This window comes from Phasianus colchicus, chromosome 4, assembly GCF_987193195.1.
Source record: "Phasianus colchicus chromosome 4, bPhaCol1.hap1.1, whole genome shotgun sequence".
Taxonomy (NCBI): domain Eukaryota; kingdom Metazoa; phylum Chordata; class Aves; order Galliformes; family Phasianidae; genus Phasianus; species Phasianus colchicus.
In genome coordinates, this window is record NC_143439.1 from 28469746 (window position 1) to 28487991 (window position 18246).

General features: G+C 41.4%; 1 protein-coding gene and 1 long non-coding RNA gene across 16 annotated transcripts in view; both read left to right on the forward strand.

The window, feature by feature from the left end:
• Positions 1 to 18246, forward strand: part of LOC116231128 (uncharacterized) — a 196266-nt gene that overhangs the window by 17072 nt on the left and 160948 nt on the right. The gene's annotated exons all lie outside the window — the stretch shown is intronic.
• The window catches only part of LOC116231127 (uncharacterized), a 47835-nt gene continuing 30151 nt past the window's right edge, over positions 563 to 18246 (forward strand). For all 8 annotated transcript variants that reach the window (XR_016466005.1, XR_016466000.1, XR_016466001.1 and 5 more), the window contains exons 1-2: positions 563 to 997; positions 14737 to 14814. This is a non-coding gene — a long non-coding RNA (uncharacterized LOC116231127). The remainder of the gene's footprint in view (positions 998 to 14736; positions 14815 to 18246) is intronic.

An 18246-nucleotide genomic window follows, 5' to 3' on the forward strand; every position in this document is an offset into this window, starting at 1 on the left:
TGGAAAATGTAACTCAGAAGTTTTATCTCTTACATAGTAAAAGGTAAGGTTACATGCTGCATACGGAAGAGATTATGTTAAGTACGAAAAACTGTGCTATGTTAATTTTACATTTGTAGACCTGCTCCAGAGCTGTATTTTAAGCTGCTGTTCTGCTTCTTTTCTTTCTTTGAAACTGTATGTGGTTTGGGTCCCTGCAACTGCTGAGGAGAGAACATGGGGACAAAGGGGAAACGCTGCCCAAGTGTCCTCTATGAGGAACACAGTTCATAAAGCTTCTGTCTCCAACTGTTCTGACGTTATTTTGCACTCAGTGTCATGATGTTCCCTAACAATTATGGCGCTGAGATTCACCTAGTTCATTTTGTGTTACAACCAGGAAGAACTGTAAGCTATCTCTTCTGAATTTCAGGAGCCAAACTAAACAGGAAGGGGCCTTTTCTCTTTTTGTTGTTGTTATTATGTTGGGGCTTCGATGAGAATTGTTTGTAAGCTCTTTGCTGTGCTTGGATGCTGCCATTTGGACTTCAAATACAAATCAGTCCACAAATTTAAGGCTGGCTAAAGTAAATTTTAATTTTAATTGATGAATTTAGTAGAAAATCTTGACCTTTTGGTGAACATAAGGTCTTAATTTATTTGAAGTGCTTATTTCATTTGGTCTGCAATTGTTAGCAAATGTCTGGTTAGTTATATGTGTGCAAATATGAGAATGCTATTAGACATGAACCATTGACCAACTCTAAGATTAAGATTGAATCTAGCTGCACTTAGGCTCTTAAAGGAGTTTAGAAAGCAAGAGAGTCCATGCCAACCTTTGTGACTCAACAGACCTCCAGTTCTTGTATGAGTCACGCTAGCCAGAAGAGTCTGACCTTTCCCAGAATGGCCAGGTCAGGCAGAGGCTATTGTGATGTTAGCAGACTTCTGTTGTGCGTTGTCTCCTTCCTTGCCCTGTAGACACAGGATATGCTACCTTGGCATTATTGAAAAGCAGGTATGGCAACTCTGGGTGGGTCACTATTTTGGTGTGAGTAGAGCCTGGATCTGACTGAAACACAAGCCTGGTGCCACTAGGTGGGTCACCATCTCAGTGTGAGTAAATGATGTGTCTGATACCCTGGTGGGTATGCATATCCTCAAAATCAGCATTCCCTGAAACTTAACCCTGTGGTGTATGTGTGTGTCTGTGTGTGTGAAACTGAATATAGATGGGGACTGGACAGTCCAAAGTAAATAAGGCTCTCCTTAAGGTCCAATTTATTTACAAGCAATTACTCCCATAAAACTTGTAAGCTTTTAGAAAACTGAAATTACAAGATCCATTATGATTCCACTACAAAAATAAAAGAAAAACAAAATAAATTGATGATTAACGCTTTCAATTTTGATTTAAAAAATGAAAGAAAGAGAACAAAACAAACCCAACGTACTAAAGACTCAGTTGCAGGACCCTTTGGGTGTTGGTACAATGAGTCTTCTAAGCAGTGCACTGGCTCATAAACTCGAGGCCTAACAGTCTCCCAGAAAAAAATAAATAAAGAAGTTAAAAGTTTTGAAGGAGAAATTAACTTATCAACAAGCCAATCCACCTCAGCATTTATGTCTTTCTGTTACACAGACTGCTGATCTAGTAGAGCTGGATATTGTGAATGACCTTACACATTTAGGTTATTTTTTCTTGTTGATCCCTGTATCTTCTGGGTTACTTGAGTGAACAGGAGGAGGAAATTGACTCTACCACTAGCCCTAAGTGTAGGCCTTATCTAAACTGTTCTATTGCAGGAAAAAGGTAACCTGTCTGGAATTTCTTGTTCTGCTTTATGTGCCTGTGACTTCCCAGAAATTATATAGTGTTCTGAAGTTATAAATGCTGTGGGCATTGCAGGACAATCCATCCCACATCCTGTTACAACTCCCCTAAGTGTTTCAATTGGTCCTATATCTGATTGTCACACTTTTTTCTCAAGTCCTACTGCTCCGTCCTTCAGATGAAATGTTAATGATATGCCAGAGACATGGCAGGATGAATTCATTTCTCTCTTTCATCTCTGGGAGTTTCACCCTTCATTGACACCCGTCCCTCTCTAGATTTTTAACTGTCTCTCTCAATCTGCGTCACGTTCTCTTTCAGAATTTTCATTATTGTAGCACAATGCACTTGGACCTGAGAAGGACTTCTGGCTCTGCAGTGTTTGCCTATTAACACTCAGCTCTGGATGTCTTCCTGGCAGCACCTCACTGTTTTACCCTAGCTTGCTCTTCTGTCACACTCCTTGGAACACACTGGCAAAGAGGGGATGATTGCTGTAATGACAGTGAGATCTTCCGAAATTTTCTGTGACACACATCACTTCTGCAGAACCTATCCCATATGCCTGACCTGTAACATTGGCCATCATATTTAAAGCAGTTCTGCAGCACATCCCAAACCCTGTGGACCTTTTACTAATCTACAGACAGATTTCATCCCAGTGCCTATGTACTTGTAACTGTTGACATGTTTGCAGAAAGGGCTGAAGCTTATTCCTGCAATCATGCTTATGCCATTACAGTAGCCAAGAAACTTCAAAAGAGACTTGGTATGCTGATTTGACATTCCTCTTACAATAGGTAGTGCATGAGGCACTCATTTAACAAGACAAGTGATTGAAGATATTTGCAAAGCTTTAAATGTTAAGCAGCACCTGCATTGTGCCTACCATCCTCAATCCAGCAGTGCAGTAGAAAGAATAAAGTCTGGCCTGACAAGGAATTATGCTAAGATTTGAAGAAACAGGAAAGGAATGGCCAGATGCAGTGCTGCTAGCATTGTATGCACGTAGCACAGCAAACAGGAAACATCAGCTTTCTCTTCATCAGATCCCCATGAGGTGACCTATGCTGTATGTCTTCGTCACTCATTCAGAAGCACTGCATAAATGTGAATTTTTATTTAAAAAAGGAGTCATGTCTGATTTTCCTGCCTACTGTACTTAATTTCAGACTCCGCTATCATAGTCTGGTTTCCTACCATCATCCAAGAAAATACCAGATCTTGCTGCACAAAATATGTTGTAAACTTTTCTCAGCTGTCGAGGATGCTGGATGCTCTGTAAAGGAGAAATAGCAAGAAGCCATAGGTGATGATTGGCAGGGCAGGGACCTCATCAGCTTACAGTGACCAAGCAAAGTGAGCAGGCCTACATCATAGAATCATAGAATCATAGAATGGCTTGGGTTGGGAGGGACCTCGAAGGATCATGAAGCTCCAACCCCCCTGCCGCAGGTAGGGCCACCAACCTCCATATCTAATAGTAGACCGGGCTGCCTAGGGCCTCTTCCAACCTGGCCTTGAACACCTCCACAGACTGGGCATCCTGTTCCTCTCTCTGGGCAGCCTGTTCCAGGACCTCATCACTCTCTTGATAAAGAACTTCCCTGATATCCAACCTCAGTCTTCCCTCCTTCAACTTACAACCATTTCCCCTTGTCCAGCCATTTTCTACCCTGCCGTTATCATCTGAGCATCCAGGCTGTCATACAACTCTGAGATAATAAGCAGGTCAAGATGTGTGTCTGTGAGTAGGACTGGGGCCAGTGATAGTAACTCAGGTCAGACACAGTACAGAGATCTTCAGGCAAGCCTGCAGTGATGGGTCAAGTCCAGAAGTGTACCTGTTGTTCAGAGGCCAGATCAGTGATATCCGTGTCTCCCCTGGGCTCAGCTGAAACACGTCTGAAGATACACCTTCCAACAGCGCTGCTCGAAGAAGGAGTGAAAGTTCAGGTCTGTGGGGCTCATAGGATTATGGGCAGGAGGTGGATGGTGGCCCGGGAGGCTAATCAAGGCACTCTCCCAGGTCCTGACATCAGATTGTCCGTTTGAGCTCCTGCTGCCTCTTTGCAATTGCAGCTGTGCCTTTCTGATGTCTGAGATACCTGACTTCATATGTTGGTGTTTAGCACCAAGATAAAGGCAGTGCCCAAGAGTGAACCAAATGGGGAGTTGCCAGCGGCCTTCACTGGTAGCCTTCCCCTTCTCTGCTTGTCCTTTCTTGGCCCCACGCAACAAGTTAAAACAGACAAAACCTCCAATGTGGATGAACAAATCAATATGTCTTAAAAAATGTTGCAAAGTTTATATTTTCTTTAAAGTAGAATGAATTCCCTGATCTGACTCCCTCTACTTGAAGCTGAAGTGTTGTAGCCCAGGGAATAAGCTATGTAATGCAGAAATGTACAGTCACACCTCAATACATATTGCTCATGAATTCTGTAAGTGAAACTTTACAAGGTCTGACACTAAAGCTTCTATGTTAAAATGCACGTACTCTTTTGGAAGCAGAATAATGGCAGTACAGTCTTCTTAGGGTAGTTGAAACAAAAACATTACAAATCTTTGAGACTTGAATTTTCAAACTTAACTAAACTGATAATGTTATTCTATTTGTTTATTTATTTTACTGGCACTGAACTACTTCTTTCTTGGAGTGGGAGGAGGATTGAGAAATTTCAGCTTGACAGTTGAATGGTCTGGGTGAAATCCACACTGAAAATATGGCTAGAGGGGAGATGGAAGGCTGCTAAGTACTTGACATCACCACCAGAGGATAATTTTGCTTCTGATTTAATCAGTCTGAGGCAAAAACAGATGTAAAAATGACAATAAAAATAGCAGCTTGTCTCCTCGACTGTAGTAGGAATTATGTTGATTTTTCTACACGGGTGTACCTGGCAGGTTTGGTCTTTCCCCAGAGCTGCTCCAGAGGGCACTCTTTACCTTAAATTCACTTACTGCCCAAGAAAAGCACAGAGCTTTAGTAATGCAGACTTAAAGTCTGTTTGCCACTTGAAGTGCAAATGTCATTTTATCACTTCACTGGTCACAAAACCCTCTCTGGCCTTTCTAAGAAACAATATATCCCAGTGTTCCATCTTTCCAACATATGCTTCAGAAGGAGCCAGATGTTTATTATGTTTAGTAAGGTTGGTTGGAAGATTGAGAGTGCTGTAGGCAAAATATTTCAGAGAAAGAATTAGGTTGTATTGTAGCTGGAGAGTTGTGATAGGGTATGTCATAGAGATGTTTTCTTGCTTATTTGTTTTCCACCATTCAGGGCTGAGTGCTTAAGCCAGCCTTCATTCTGGCTGTGTATGGTAATAGCATCAGCTCTACCTTATTAAAGGTGATGCCAGGAAGGGAGGACAAGGCACAAATAAGTTGCCTGGTGCAGTGAGCTTTTTTATCTGTTCTAAAGGTGCCCTGGGATAGAGCGGTGTTCAGTTACCTAGATAGAAAAGAGAGATGAATGTCCATAGGATGGCACTAAAACACAGTGTGTTTTCTAAATGTATGTGTTGAGCATAAAAAAGGATCATGTGGCTGTGACACACAAGCCTGCATTCAGCTCCTGGACTGTGTGTAAGCCCACAAATAAATTCTTTATCCTGTCAGGGCTTTGCTTTTTTATCTGTGATGTGTATGTGTGTGTGCATGCACAGGAAGGACATCTCACTGATCATTCAAGAGTCAGTGAGGATAAATGTTGCTGATGGAGTGCAGTGGCTGGGTCTGCATCAGGGAAGGATGTACACTGCAGCACAAGGTGCATCCAAACCATTTTTGCTCTCACAGGAAGTCTAACTAAACCTGTTTCCCTCTGGGAGAATTGCAAGAGTTTTATCTCTAAGGCAATAGCAAAGGGCCTGGCAAATTCCTACTGTCAGCTTTTGACTGTGCAAGAATGAACAAGCACGGGAGAAAGGGCATGCTATGGACTTGACAAACCTGAGTCCTGTCCACATGCCTGCTCTAGCAGGAAAGTGCCTGACAAATGCGTTCTTTGCTTCTTCCTCACCCCGATGTTGTGCAGCTATTCTATTCCTCCAAGCCCAATGGCATGGTGGGAAGGAAAACAGCTCTCCTGGAGAAGGAGCTGCGGCAGGGACTGTTATTTTTCCACATGTGTACTCATGGAGTGCTGTTGCTAATTCATGGGCCCCAGGTGTTTACTATAACAAAGTCGGTGTAATAAACCTGCCGAAGGGCTGGGAGGAGCAGACAGAAGTATCGGGGGCATATGTGTGGTCAAGGGGACACTTAAGGGCTTGAGAGCATTACCATCCATGCTGATGTCCCTAAAACTAGGCTCTGTCTCCAACAGTCCTTTTTCCACCATCGGTGCTGGTTGAGCCTTCTATCCTAACAGCTAGGAAGGCCTCCTGGGCCACTGTGTACAAAGCAGTTTCTTGTCCCTGCCTCAGCTGGATGGAGAACACTGCCTAAATGAGAGAAGACATAGGAAGAACCATGCAAAACAAACACAAAAGTGGGATTCCAGTAACCTTTGTGGTAGAAAAAGTGAGACAAATAGAATAGTGGGACAAGGAGGGAGAAGGATGGCTGTTCTTTGGGAAACAAGAAGCTTGATGTATAGGATTCACTGCCATACTTGGAACAGCCCTGAAATAGTGCTTTTGTTCTGAGTCCTGTTTCAAGACGCCAGAGTTTAGGCAGCAAGGTTGCCAATCAGGAAACTGAAGTGTTTGGATCAGTATGGTTTTCAGGGACATCAGCATGCCATCAAAGTGGAGCTTTTGTGCTCATGCAGGTACTGGGAAAGATATGTTGCCTCATCCAGAGATTGAGTCTGGCAGCCCTACCATGCCCAGGGACTGTCCCAGTGAGCTGCCCCTGAATTCATCCTAAACCTAGGAGATTAACCAGGGGAAGCTGAATATCTGTTTGAGACTTTGCATCAGGGCAAAACATCTAGCTGTTTTCAAAGACGTTAAGGGATGATTTTACAACTAAGCTGGTTGTTCATGAGCTGTTTGCTTTGATTATAGGCTATTCGTAGGGTGTTTCCTAACTTGTTTTATCTACTGCCTGATTTGATAATAACTTTTTAGAATAAGGAAATTAATGACTAGTGGCTAATACACACTCAAAGGATGATTTCTCTGGAGAGTATGTTATGAAAGAATCTACAGACTTTGTTGTTTTGCTATTACTTCCTTGCATTTTGTCTATGTCATGCATCTGTGCTTCCCACATAAAGGTCTTTGGAGACAACAAAGTCATGAATTCCTTGGTATTATTTGAAGACAAGAATGCAGTGATATGGTAGGAAAGACAGACCTTCGGTTGAAGGAAGCTGCAGAATCTGCAGGGAATGTCAGATGGGACGCAACTGACTTAGTGTGTCAAGAGTGTGCTGAACAGCATGCTGTCTGAACTGATTGGCAGAGCTTTGAACTAGATTAGACAGGGAAGGGGATGTACTTCTGTGTGACAGAAAAGGAGCCAGTGAGCACTGACATTTTGGGAAGCAGCAGGGAAAAACCTCTGATTTGTCCCAGAGGAATTAGGGAGTATCCTCTAGAAGGGTAACATGACTGCTAGCTCAGCTGAAATGCCTCTACACCAATGCACACAGCATGGGTAATAAGCAGGATGAGTTGGAAACCATGATGCAATTAGAAAACTTTGACTTAATTGCTATCATAGAAATGCGTTGGAGTACATCAAACAACCGGAACACTGCAATTGAGGGCTACAGGCTTTTTAGAAGAGATAACCTCCAGGGAGATCTTACTGTGGGCTTTCAGTGCGTAAGGAGGGCTCATAGAAAAGGTGCAGACCAGCTTTTTACAAAGTCTGATAGTGACAGGACAAGGGGGAATGGCTTTAACCTGAAAGAAGGGAGATTTAGGTTAGACATTAGGAGGAGATTCTTTACCGAGAGCGATGAGGTCCTGGCACTGCTGCCCAGGGGGGCTGTAGATGCCCCATCTTTAGAGGCACTCAAGACCAAGTTGGATGTGGCCCTGGGCAGGCTGATCTGGTGGGATGCAACCAACCCATGGCAGGGGTTTGGGGCTGAGTGCACTTTAGGGTCCTTTCCAATCCTATCTGTGATTCTGTGATACTGCTCTCTAGAATACTGATCTCCAGTCAATGATCAAAGGGTAGAATAACTGTGTTTGTTCTGTCAGAGTATTTTGTAACTATCTCCAAATTTTTCAGGTAGAATTTAAGAATAGAACAACAACAACAAAACCAACAAAAACCTATTACCAGAAGTATGGCAGTTTTGAAACATTATTTCTTTCTTAAGGGATCTTTACAAAACATTTAAAGAAGTTTTTAGTAGTCTGTTTATCAAAGCAAATACATTAGAGGATCAGAACATTACTGCTGTCTATTAAAATCTATTCATAGTAAACAACATGAAATTAAAGCATTTTTCATGAGATATATCTTTCTGAGGGATGTACTGGAGGTACTATGCATCTGAGAGATGCTGCTCCACAAGCAGGAAGCATTTGACAATTAGTGGGTGAATCCTGGAAGGGAATGCTACACTTTGCTCACTGCAGCACCGTTGAGAAATGTCTGCCAAATCAATATGCTGCCAGAGTTGAGAAACTTTGAAAACCAGGTTCCACAACAGGCAGGAGGTTAAGTCAGTGAGAAAGCTCTTCCTCTTCATTGGTGTTTCATCTATGGCAGAGTCTGGTGTGCTGGTCTTGCTCTGGCAGGAGTTGGTACTGCCTTTTCTTTCTCCTAGGTGTGTTTGAGGACTGGGATCTGCCCTACAAAGAGCTGTGTAGAGCTTTTACACTTGCTTGAAAGCAAAACCAAAGATTTTGGAAGTTGACTATTATCAGCTGAGGGCATGAGCAGTATGTTTCAGTTTTCACTCTTGGCTTGTGTTATCCTTTCGTACTCGTGAATGTAAGACCTGGTGGTATGTTGCTGAAGAGTCACATCTTTATTGCCAGTGTTGGATGCGTGCTAGTGGCAGTTCAGCTCATGAGAGGAATGCATCAGTGACTGGCCACATTTCCCACTCTATACCTATTATCCTCCAAGAATTTGATTCTGTCAAACATTCTGTATATATGGAGAAACTCTCTTGACTTAGAAATGCTTAACAAATACCATTAGACAGTGTACACACAACTCTACTGACTGCCAAAGACAGGCCTCCAATCAATTGATGGTTTGACTCTTGATATTACAAAATAGGATTTGGGGAATGAAGCTCAGAGAGATGTTTGAATTAATTGAATAATTCATTTTAGCATTAACATGATGAAAGAATAGATCTCCTGTTGGGAATTAATGTATAATGCATACATGGAACTTTCTGTATGCCTTTTATCATTCAGAGCAACTGTAGGCAAGATGGTAATGTGGAAACAATTAAAATTTAAACAAAGGAAATTTTTGTAAAGATTTTTTTTGAAGGAGAAGAAAAATTGCAAATATTTCATAGGATCTACAAGAGAGAGGGTTTTTTTTTCTTTTCTTTCAAAGTGATGCAGAATTCAGAACATATACGTAACCAATCTGTCTTTCCATGAGAGAATGAAAGACTATTTCTTAAATATAGGAGAATAAATTTCCAACCAGCAAGTGAAGAAGAAGACATATTTAAATACTGGATTTTTTTATTTACATAATTTGCTTGTAAGACTCCTCTAATATAACTTGACATAGGTATAACATTGGTCCAAATTGAGTGGAAGGGTGGGAGTGAATAGCTTGCTATAAGGCAGCTTTGTGTTATCACCTTCTTCCAATTCTTGACCTTGGGTCTCCAGGAAGAAATGTGTCCACTCCATAAGAGCTGACTTCTGGAAAGCAGTAATGGAATCCCATGCAAGCTCTTCAGCCTGACTTAGGCTGTCTTTTCTGAGGGTGGTGACTCATCAGCATTGGTGGCACCTGCCAGTCTGTGGTTGGAATTTTTCTTAATGTTACAACCAAGTGAAAATGTCAGCAGTGAATCTAGGTGCCAAAACTTGGCTTTCCCTGTTCCTTGCGTGATGAGGATGAGACTCTGCTTGTCTAAGAAAGGAAATCCAAGAACGGATCTTAGATCTGTGAGTTGTTCTTGTTGTTAATAGAAAAGGACCAGTGCAATTTTTCTTTCTAGAGCAAACTTACAAATAGTCCACAGGGCACATATGTGTGAGATTGGTTCTGTTACAGAAAAATGACTGTAATGTGAGTTCAGTTGGTTAATAATGAGATATTTTGATGGTGTTTTTAGTGTTTTCTGACATTTCTTGTTTGTGATTGGAACTGAGGAAGAGAGAGACTTTCCAGGCCATAAAAATGTCTCTGCTGAATATATAGTACATGCAAATTATGCAGAAAAATTGAGATGCAATGATTTGTGTTCTTTCACTCCCTACTCCTATCCACCAAACAATCCTAAAAACTTTCTGTCTGGGAACAGTGATGCATTTGATGCTTTTTAACAAAGTACTTCTAGACTTCTATGCAGAGTTTCCTGAACCATTTGACAGAACTCCACTAGAAGTCCCAAGATCAGTCTAATTATTAACAAAAGGAGTGCAGAAATAAAGATCTGGGGCAGCATCTGCAAAATGCTCAATTTTGAAAACCAGGTGAGTAAATTTTAGCCTGCCCTCGTATGGTCACAACATTCTGGGTGTGAATTTGGCCCTGACTAGTTATAGCTTGCAAATTCCCTTAACTGTTGTGATTGTTGTAAACTCAAGAATTGTTGTTAAATTAGACAGCAGCTCTGTGTACCTAAAACAAGCAGCGACTGGGGCTCTTAGGATGCAGTCTTGCTGCAAAATATTTGAGGCACCTGCCTTGGAAAAATGTGAAAACCCCTTCTAGGTTTGCTTCCACAAATGTTTCTTAATGCCAGCTTTAATTTATGCTCCAAAGTCCCATATTGTTCAGTGTTCAGAGAAAGAAGGCCCTCTGCAATGAAATATTAGACATACTTCCAGACTGCAGCTCCAGGAGCTGTAGTTGCATGCTGGAGAACAGATGTTCTCCTTACTCAATCTTTGGACTATTTGCATTGTGGTGTTTGTAATTCATGGTCTAATGATGTAATGTGTTTTGAAATTATGCTTTAAAAAGAGGCCTTCTCCACACAGAATTCAGCACCAAGCCAGGAGCTGTGGTGGCACCACTTTATTACCCAAAGCTAATTCCTGGTACTTGCTTTTGTACAGCCCCTGACTTGGGCCCTAAACAGTATTTTTCACATGGAGAAAAACCCCTCATGCACACATATATTATAAATGTTTACACTAAAAATACATGTATATGCATGGCTTGTACTACATATACAAAGATATGTACTACATATCTTGTGCTCTATTTCTTGATGCTAAAATAGTCACTGGTGAATTAGATAATGTACCTATTTGGGAGTTGAGTTTTATTGAGAGAAAGATGATCTCATTGTGATTATTGAGTGAAGGGCTGAACTTCTGTCTTCTGAATTCAGGGCCTTTTGGAGCACATGTCAGAGCAACTTACTGTAAGCTGCTTCTTTTTGGATACTCCTCTGGCTTGGACTAGATGCTTAATCTCAGCAGCTGCTGATTTTTTTTTCACAAGAATATAAAGGCAACTGAACACGGCAAATTCCCTATGAAGCTAATTCTCTTAAATTCCTCTGTTACTATTTGCTGGAGAAGTATTTCTCTGCACTGAAGGACAGCTGTAATTTGGGTATCATTATAAAGGAGGTTCCTGAAATGAAATAAAATGGAATGAAATAAGAGCAGCAGCAAGAGCTCAAATCACTGTTCTGTTTCAGTCTGTCTCTCCTGATTAGACTTTGCAGAGTAGTAAACCTAGCAGGCTATGTCTTGATCATGGTGGATGTTTATTATGATGATACCTGCTCCAACAAAGCATGAAAAATGAAGTTCAGATATGCTTTGGTGTGGTGTGCTGTACATATATATGGTCAGCTGATCTGGTAAAATGAAATGCAAATCTCCAAATTCCGTGGTTGCTAGAGAAAGTGTTGCAGCGTTACTCTCTTGCAAGGGCTCAGAAAATGCTAGATGGATTGAATGAAGAGTTTTGCTTATGAAGGTATGCAGAAATATACAGTGAGTTCAGTGTCTCTGCTATAGACTATTATCGCTGCTTCTTTGCTCAGGCTGGAATAAGAAGCTAAAGAACAAGCTGCCTGTTGAGGAGGAGATTATACGCTTCACTCGCAAAAGAGAAGCATCAACTTAATATTGCTATTAAGTTGTGATTTAACAAAGCTTACATGACTTAACAAAATTTGTGATGGCAAGGTCACTTGGTTATGTACTGAATAGAGAACAGAGTCAGACACAGCTGTTAGGGAGATCCTCCCATTGAGTCATGTTCAGAATAAACCCCTTGTCCTATGGTTTATGTCTAAAGGATTGTATGTGCAGTCAATCCTTTATATACTCAATACCATATAGCAAGTTATCAAGCTATTTGCAGATAAGAAGTCTTTCAGTCTTGCAAGAAGTAACATTTCAAGAAGCTAGCTATTAGTCCCATACCACTTATCTGTAGCAGGTAAGGAATCTCTTGATCTCAGGGAATAATGTGGAGAGGATAACCTTGCTCAGAGGACAGATCCAGCCTGCAGCCTACTGCAATGCAAGCTCCACAGGCTCTGGGCTGTCAGCTGTTTTTGGAGTAAGATGATTGACTACTGATCATATTTGCATACTAGCCACATTGGGTTGGTGCTATCTCCGCTGAATCTACCTCGAGCCTGGTTCAGCTATCACAACCAGACCAGAGCATCACAGCTGCCACTGGTGGTTATCACCTTAGCAGGGTTAGGGGTCAAATGTCAGTTTTGGGGTGGGCCAGAGGGAGTATGCTGCCACGCTGCTGTTTCAGTTTGTAGCATAGTTAGAGAGCAACTAGAATCACAGAGTCATGGAGGCATGGAGTCATTTGGGATGGTAAGAATCTGTAAAGATCATGCAGTTTAAAAACCACTGTCATTGTCAAAGACATCTTCTACTAGATCAGGTTTTTCAAAGCTCCAGTCAGCGTACTCTTGAACACTTGAGCATGGAGAAGAAATGGGAGTTTACAGGTCCACCCCACAAGAAGCTGGGGCAATTCAGAAGGCCTGTTTTTTTCCAAAGTCAGACACACTATGGTGGTGTGGTGACATTTCCTCACTGGCCTGAAGCACACAAGTTTAGAAATCAGTGAACTAACTGTATCTGTTTGTTCTATCTGCCTAATCTTACTTGGATAAATCAATTAGCTATATCATATTTTTTGAGGTACTAAACTCTGTGCTAAAATTTCAATAGGTAATTATCACCGTATCAAGCCTGCTGGTTCACAAGAATATTTTTGTAAACATTGTGGCCATTGCACTGTAGTAAAATAGATTTTATTGAGTTACCTATAATGACAAGTTGCTGACACACTGCGCCTTTCACTTCTGGACATTTCGTGATGTGACTTTGGAACCAGTGTTTCAAAGAAAGTGCAAGGTGTCTCTGATTGCCTTCTCTGAACAAGCTATGAATTACTTCACTGTCTCAGACACCTTGGAAATATTTCTCTTTTCTTATCACTCTGGAGCTCTGAACAGAAGTCATGCAGTTAACAGGAAGGGGAGAGAACTCAATATCTTGTAGGAATTAATCTGGCCAGCAAAACTTGTGCAAGATTTAAATGCTAAAAGGGGGAAGTCATATTTTTATCACTGTGCAGAACAGAAGGCAGTGGTGGTGGAGTTAGTTTTTATCAGGTCTTTCTGATGAAAGATTTTAATAATACCTGGTAAAATTACAGTATTAACTACTGCACTGTAGCATTTGAAACACTAAGGCAAGCTTTATTTTCCCACTAGTTTCTCTGCACATTGCCAGGTGGCCTTTGCTTACCACTGCTGATTAGTTGCTGCAAACATGTTTCAAACTACATTAAAAAAAAAGATAAAAACAGAAAACCATGGGTAAAATTAGCAAAAAAGGAGTGTCTGGTTGACATTTTTGTGTGTGAAGTATTGTAGGTGTAAGACAGGTGTCAGGATTGTTTCCCCAGAAAGGACAGGACAATTGCTTCCTTGTAATTAGGTTTCATTTGAAGAGTTTGAAAGAAGGAGAAAAAAAATAAATCCCTTAGTCAAGTTGTCTTTTCCGTTAACCTGTTGGCTTCAGTGGAGTTTGATATGATTAAGCAGAGATGTGCCAGCTTCCTTCTTTCTATGCTTCACACTGCTCAGTGGAGCATGTTTGCCAGGAGCTTGATTCGTAGTGTAGCCTTTAGATAGGCACAGATGGAAATGAGCAGGTTTCCCCTCCCCCCCCACTGATTTCAAGTTCCAGCCATTCAGCAAGTTCTTTGGGACTCAGCTGCATTTGGTTTAAGGTAGAGCCACACTGAGGCATTAAACATGCTTACAAGTGTGTTATTTCACAGCTCATGGTGTGTGCGATAGGCTAGGATGCCAGTTTTATTGGGAACGCTCCAGTTACAGAGCCTCTTGACGGTCAAAAGACACATACAGTTGTCTGACTTCAGAAAAACCTAGGTAGCAGAGGTGACATAGTGAGCAGGTAAACAGGTGGTGGGAACAGATCAAGGAGAATCACGCTGAGGTTTCACTTTAGGGTATGTTTTAACATTGTGGTCAGGATCTGGGTCAGTTACTTGGCCAGGCCTGAGCATGGCTATGGCTAAACTGGAAACAGATAAACCTACAAGGTACCTCTAATAGGAACTGAACCTAGTTAATGGCTTAGCAATTAAAACTGACTTAATTGAGCCTCTGGGTCCATGAGCAGATGTGTGGGTGGATGCACAGGTGAGGATGATTAGGACCATTAAGGGCACCTGTTAGTGCCCTAAGTTTCAGCTTTAGTTAACATGCAAACTGTGAACTGCAAGTAGATAAAAGATTGCTTCTATACTGACCACTTCTTGTGTGCTTACAGAAATTTCATTGTCTCTTCTGCTCGCTTTGCTCAACTTAAATGGTGAAAACTTTTGAAATCAGTTCTGCAGGAATTAAGGTAGGTGAAAATATTTTTTATTTGACTCTCTCAGAACTGCAAAGGAGAAGCTTTTGGCTGTATGGGTGGAATGATCAGATCCTTAAAGATGAGAAAGAGAATAGTCTCTGAGGAGGAGTTCTGTGTAACAGGCAATGTAAAATTTTTACATGCAAACTCTACTCTTACTCTTACTCTATGTGTCCATAGGTAAAATGTTTTACGTTCTCCTAATGGATTCTAGGTTTTCATTATGTGTAGAAATAGCATTTTGGAGCATTGAATCCTTTTTGTTAACATCTAAAGCCTGAATTAACTAATGCAACAAATTGCTGTTTTGAAAAAAGTTAGAAGCTCCTTGCATACTGTATCACAGTGACCTTGTGCTATTGCTCTTGCAAGGGCAATCTGAAGTTGCTTCTTTCTTGTGCACCAACCTCCTGTGGGTATTGAAGACTAAGAAATGTGAGCTTCCCTGTTCTGGAAGTTGAGCTAGAAATACTGCGGCATCAGGGTTTCTTGAGAGGTTTCCAGCATGTCTTGTTTTGGACTAGCTGGACATATGGTAGGAACAGACTTTCGTGTGGTGTTTGAGTTGTGTTTTTCCACTGATATTCACTGATAAAACTAGCAAGGGCAGAGGGATGTGAAAATAATTAAGACAACAGATAAATATAATCTGCTTTCTCAGAGCTCAAAAGTTTGCTTTTGGCTCAGCAGAAGTTTTGAAGAAGTTTCAAACTAGAATTACTGCTTTAGCTGGTGGTGTACAGTTGTTTTTTTTTTTTTATGGTGTTCAGTATGGGGTTTTTAATGTCTGTCTCTGTTATTATATTAGCATTTGCTAACCTTTGTGAATAGATTCTGGTTGAGTTAATAGTGAAAGAGGACTTCATGATGCTGGGAAAGGTGGTTTCAGAGTCTGAAGAGAGTGGTATTGACCAGAGAGAGGAAATAAAGAAACAGAGCACTTGAGTCTTTGGCTTTCTGGATATATAAGCTTGTTTAACTTATCCATTACTTCTGTTTTGAGGGCTTGTGTCCTACTTCCCACTTTCATTTGGCACTGGGTCCTTTCTGTCTACTGTTCTCAGAAGGAAAGTGTGGGCACAATGCTGATTTCATAAGTCTGGACCAGTGTTTCTGGTTAGGGACATTAGTTATTGCCATCCTGGCTTGGAGCTGTTTACATAAGACAAAGGCATTGCAGACTGAAATCCTAATCTTGCAAGCCTTCCCATGTGATATGTGTTGAAAAACTTGCATTTGAAATCAATGAACTCACCTCTCAATAGAAATCTTTCCATCCCTATTGCCTTCAGCCCTTCCTATCCTAGAATCACTGGCAGTAACCAGCTTTTCATGGGCTGATGTGAACAGAGAACTGCGGAGTGTCTCTGGTCACAGCTTTTCATGTGGGTAGTGGCAGAATTAATCACTTAAGTTTTACAGTTAAAATTCAGTTATCAGCTGCCTTTGGGGATCCTACGTTAGATGCCAAGTGCTTGTGAGAATCTGGGTCAAGTGAGGAGTTCCAGGTGCTTAGAAGAGGCGTAAAAGAAAGCAGCTAAACTTCACAGTTGGGCTGTTCTTATTGACTTAAAGGTTTGTTTGAAGGTACCAGAAAATTGCTTAAAAAAAAAAATCCAAACAAACATGTTTTCAAAGGAAGCAATCATATACTCTAGTCCCTTCTGCAGAAGAAAAAATTATGTACCCTCTGGGTTTCTGTTTGTTTTTCTTAGTAAACCTTGAAGCTACATTAACTTTAAACAAGTACGTGCTGCTCCCCTTCACAATTCTCTTCTTTGAAGCTATTTGAGTTAATGTTTGTTGGAGGACCTGAGGAGGAAAGAGACAGAGCTGGGGTCATAGACATTCTCTTCACATCAGAAAGGTGTATGCTTTAAACCTGTGTTCTGGGGAGAAAATTACATATTGCTATTCTATATAGCCTGGATCTCTCATTTATTTACAGAGACATACCTATAAACTTAGCTTTAATTCTCTGGGGAGATTTTGGTGTTCTGATTACGCATTTGATTCCCTGCATTAATCTTGGGAGCAGGTGAAACCATCACCCACTGAGGGCTTTTTGTATTCATTTAGTGTTTGGGAGCTGGAATGCTTTTCTTCCAGGACAGCTGATGTAGTTGGAGAACACGGAGGAAGGGTGCAATGGATAAGAAAGGATGGAATATTTCTTGCTGGGGGAATTTCTCACGTGTCTGACCTGGCATCTTCCTCTCAGATAAACCATATAGGTTATCTTCAACTGTTTTTTATTTGTTCTTCATTATTAATTGATAATTATAACTAAGCCTCATCCAAGGATGTAGGTGAGAAACCAGGAACCTAGTGGGAAGTTCTGTTAATTTTAATAATATAAAAGCTAGTTAGGGCTGAATGGCAAGGAGTGAGTACCTCCCCAGAAGCTGTATCTGGCATAAGTAGACAAATGGGAGCTGGATACAGCCCATCCATAGTCGAGGAAACCCATTCCTGGTATGTGGATTTAAGTCTTCTCTCTTACAAGAGCAGCCTTCAAGTGTGGTTGCCCAGGCTGAGAGGGTGGTGCTCAACACTGAAGGGGCAATACACCTGGCTCTCAGCTCCTGCCACATGGCTTGGAGTGATGAAGTTGTTAGGGCTTCTGTACTGTTACTGTTATCAGGCAGGATTCCAGCAAAATCAGGTTTGAGCAAGGCCAAACTAGCCTTATTTTTGTGCACAATATCTACAGAGCCTTCTGAGCTTTGGATCTGCACTTTCAGATCATGACAAGATCCTTGCTTGCAGTCTTGCAGGGAGGACAAGGTTGCACGAGGCAATATGATGACCCACCTGACATTCAGAGGACTTTTGTAACAGTAGTTAGGGAGAAGATAGCCCAAGTTTCAACCCCATGCTCCAAGCGTTACATGGTTTTTGTTGTCTTCTGGGCAGGTACTTCATAATGTCATGCTTTGCCTATAGCATAGGTTCTCTTTTTTACCTGAACATGCAGTTAGGAGACACTGAGGAGATGTCGTGCGTATCTGCTTTGACCATTGCAGTCCTTAAGGGACTTGGAGAGCTCTGTTCTCTAAGAGCTTGTGGTGAAGCAGAACATGAAGGGTTTATTGCCTTCTGCCTTTTCTTGGCTGTAAAGTTAAGCTTGTAAAGTGAGCATCCCCTAAGGCTGAGAGATCTCTGCCATACTTCTGAGCCCCTTGCACTCGGTGTGCCAAAGAAGTGGAAGAGGAAGAACATAGCTTGAGAACTCTGCTTTAAGCATCAGGCATCTGTAGATTTGTTTGTCTTACATTGGGATGCTAAATATTGCATCCATTAGTTCATTAGGAACCTTTCTGTAGATTTGGCTATACGTTGGATCAGTTGATGGTTTCTGGATGAAGAAATACTTTAAGCATGTGCTTTGCACAGGATGAATGCACTTGGAAGGAGCCTTCT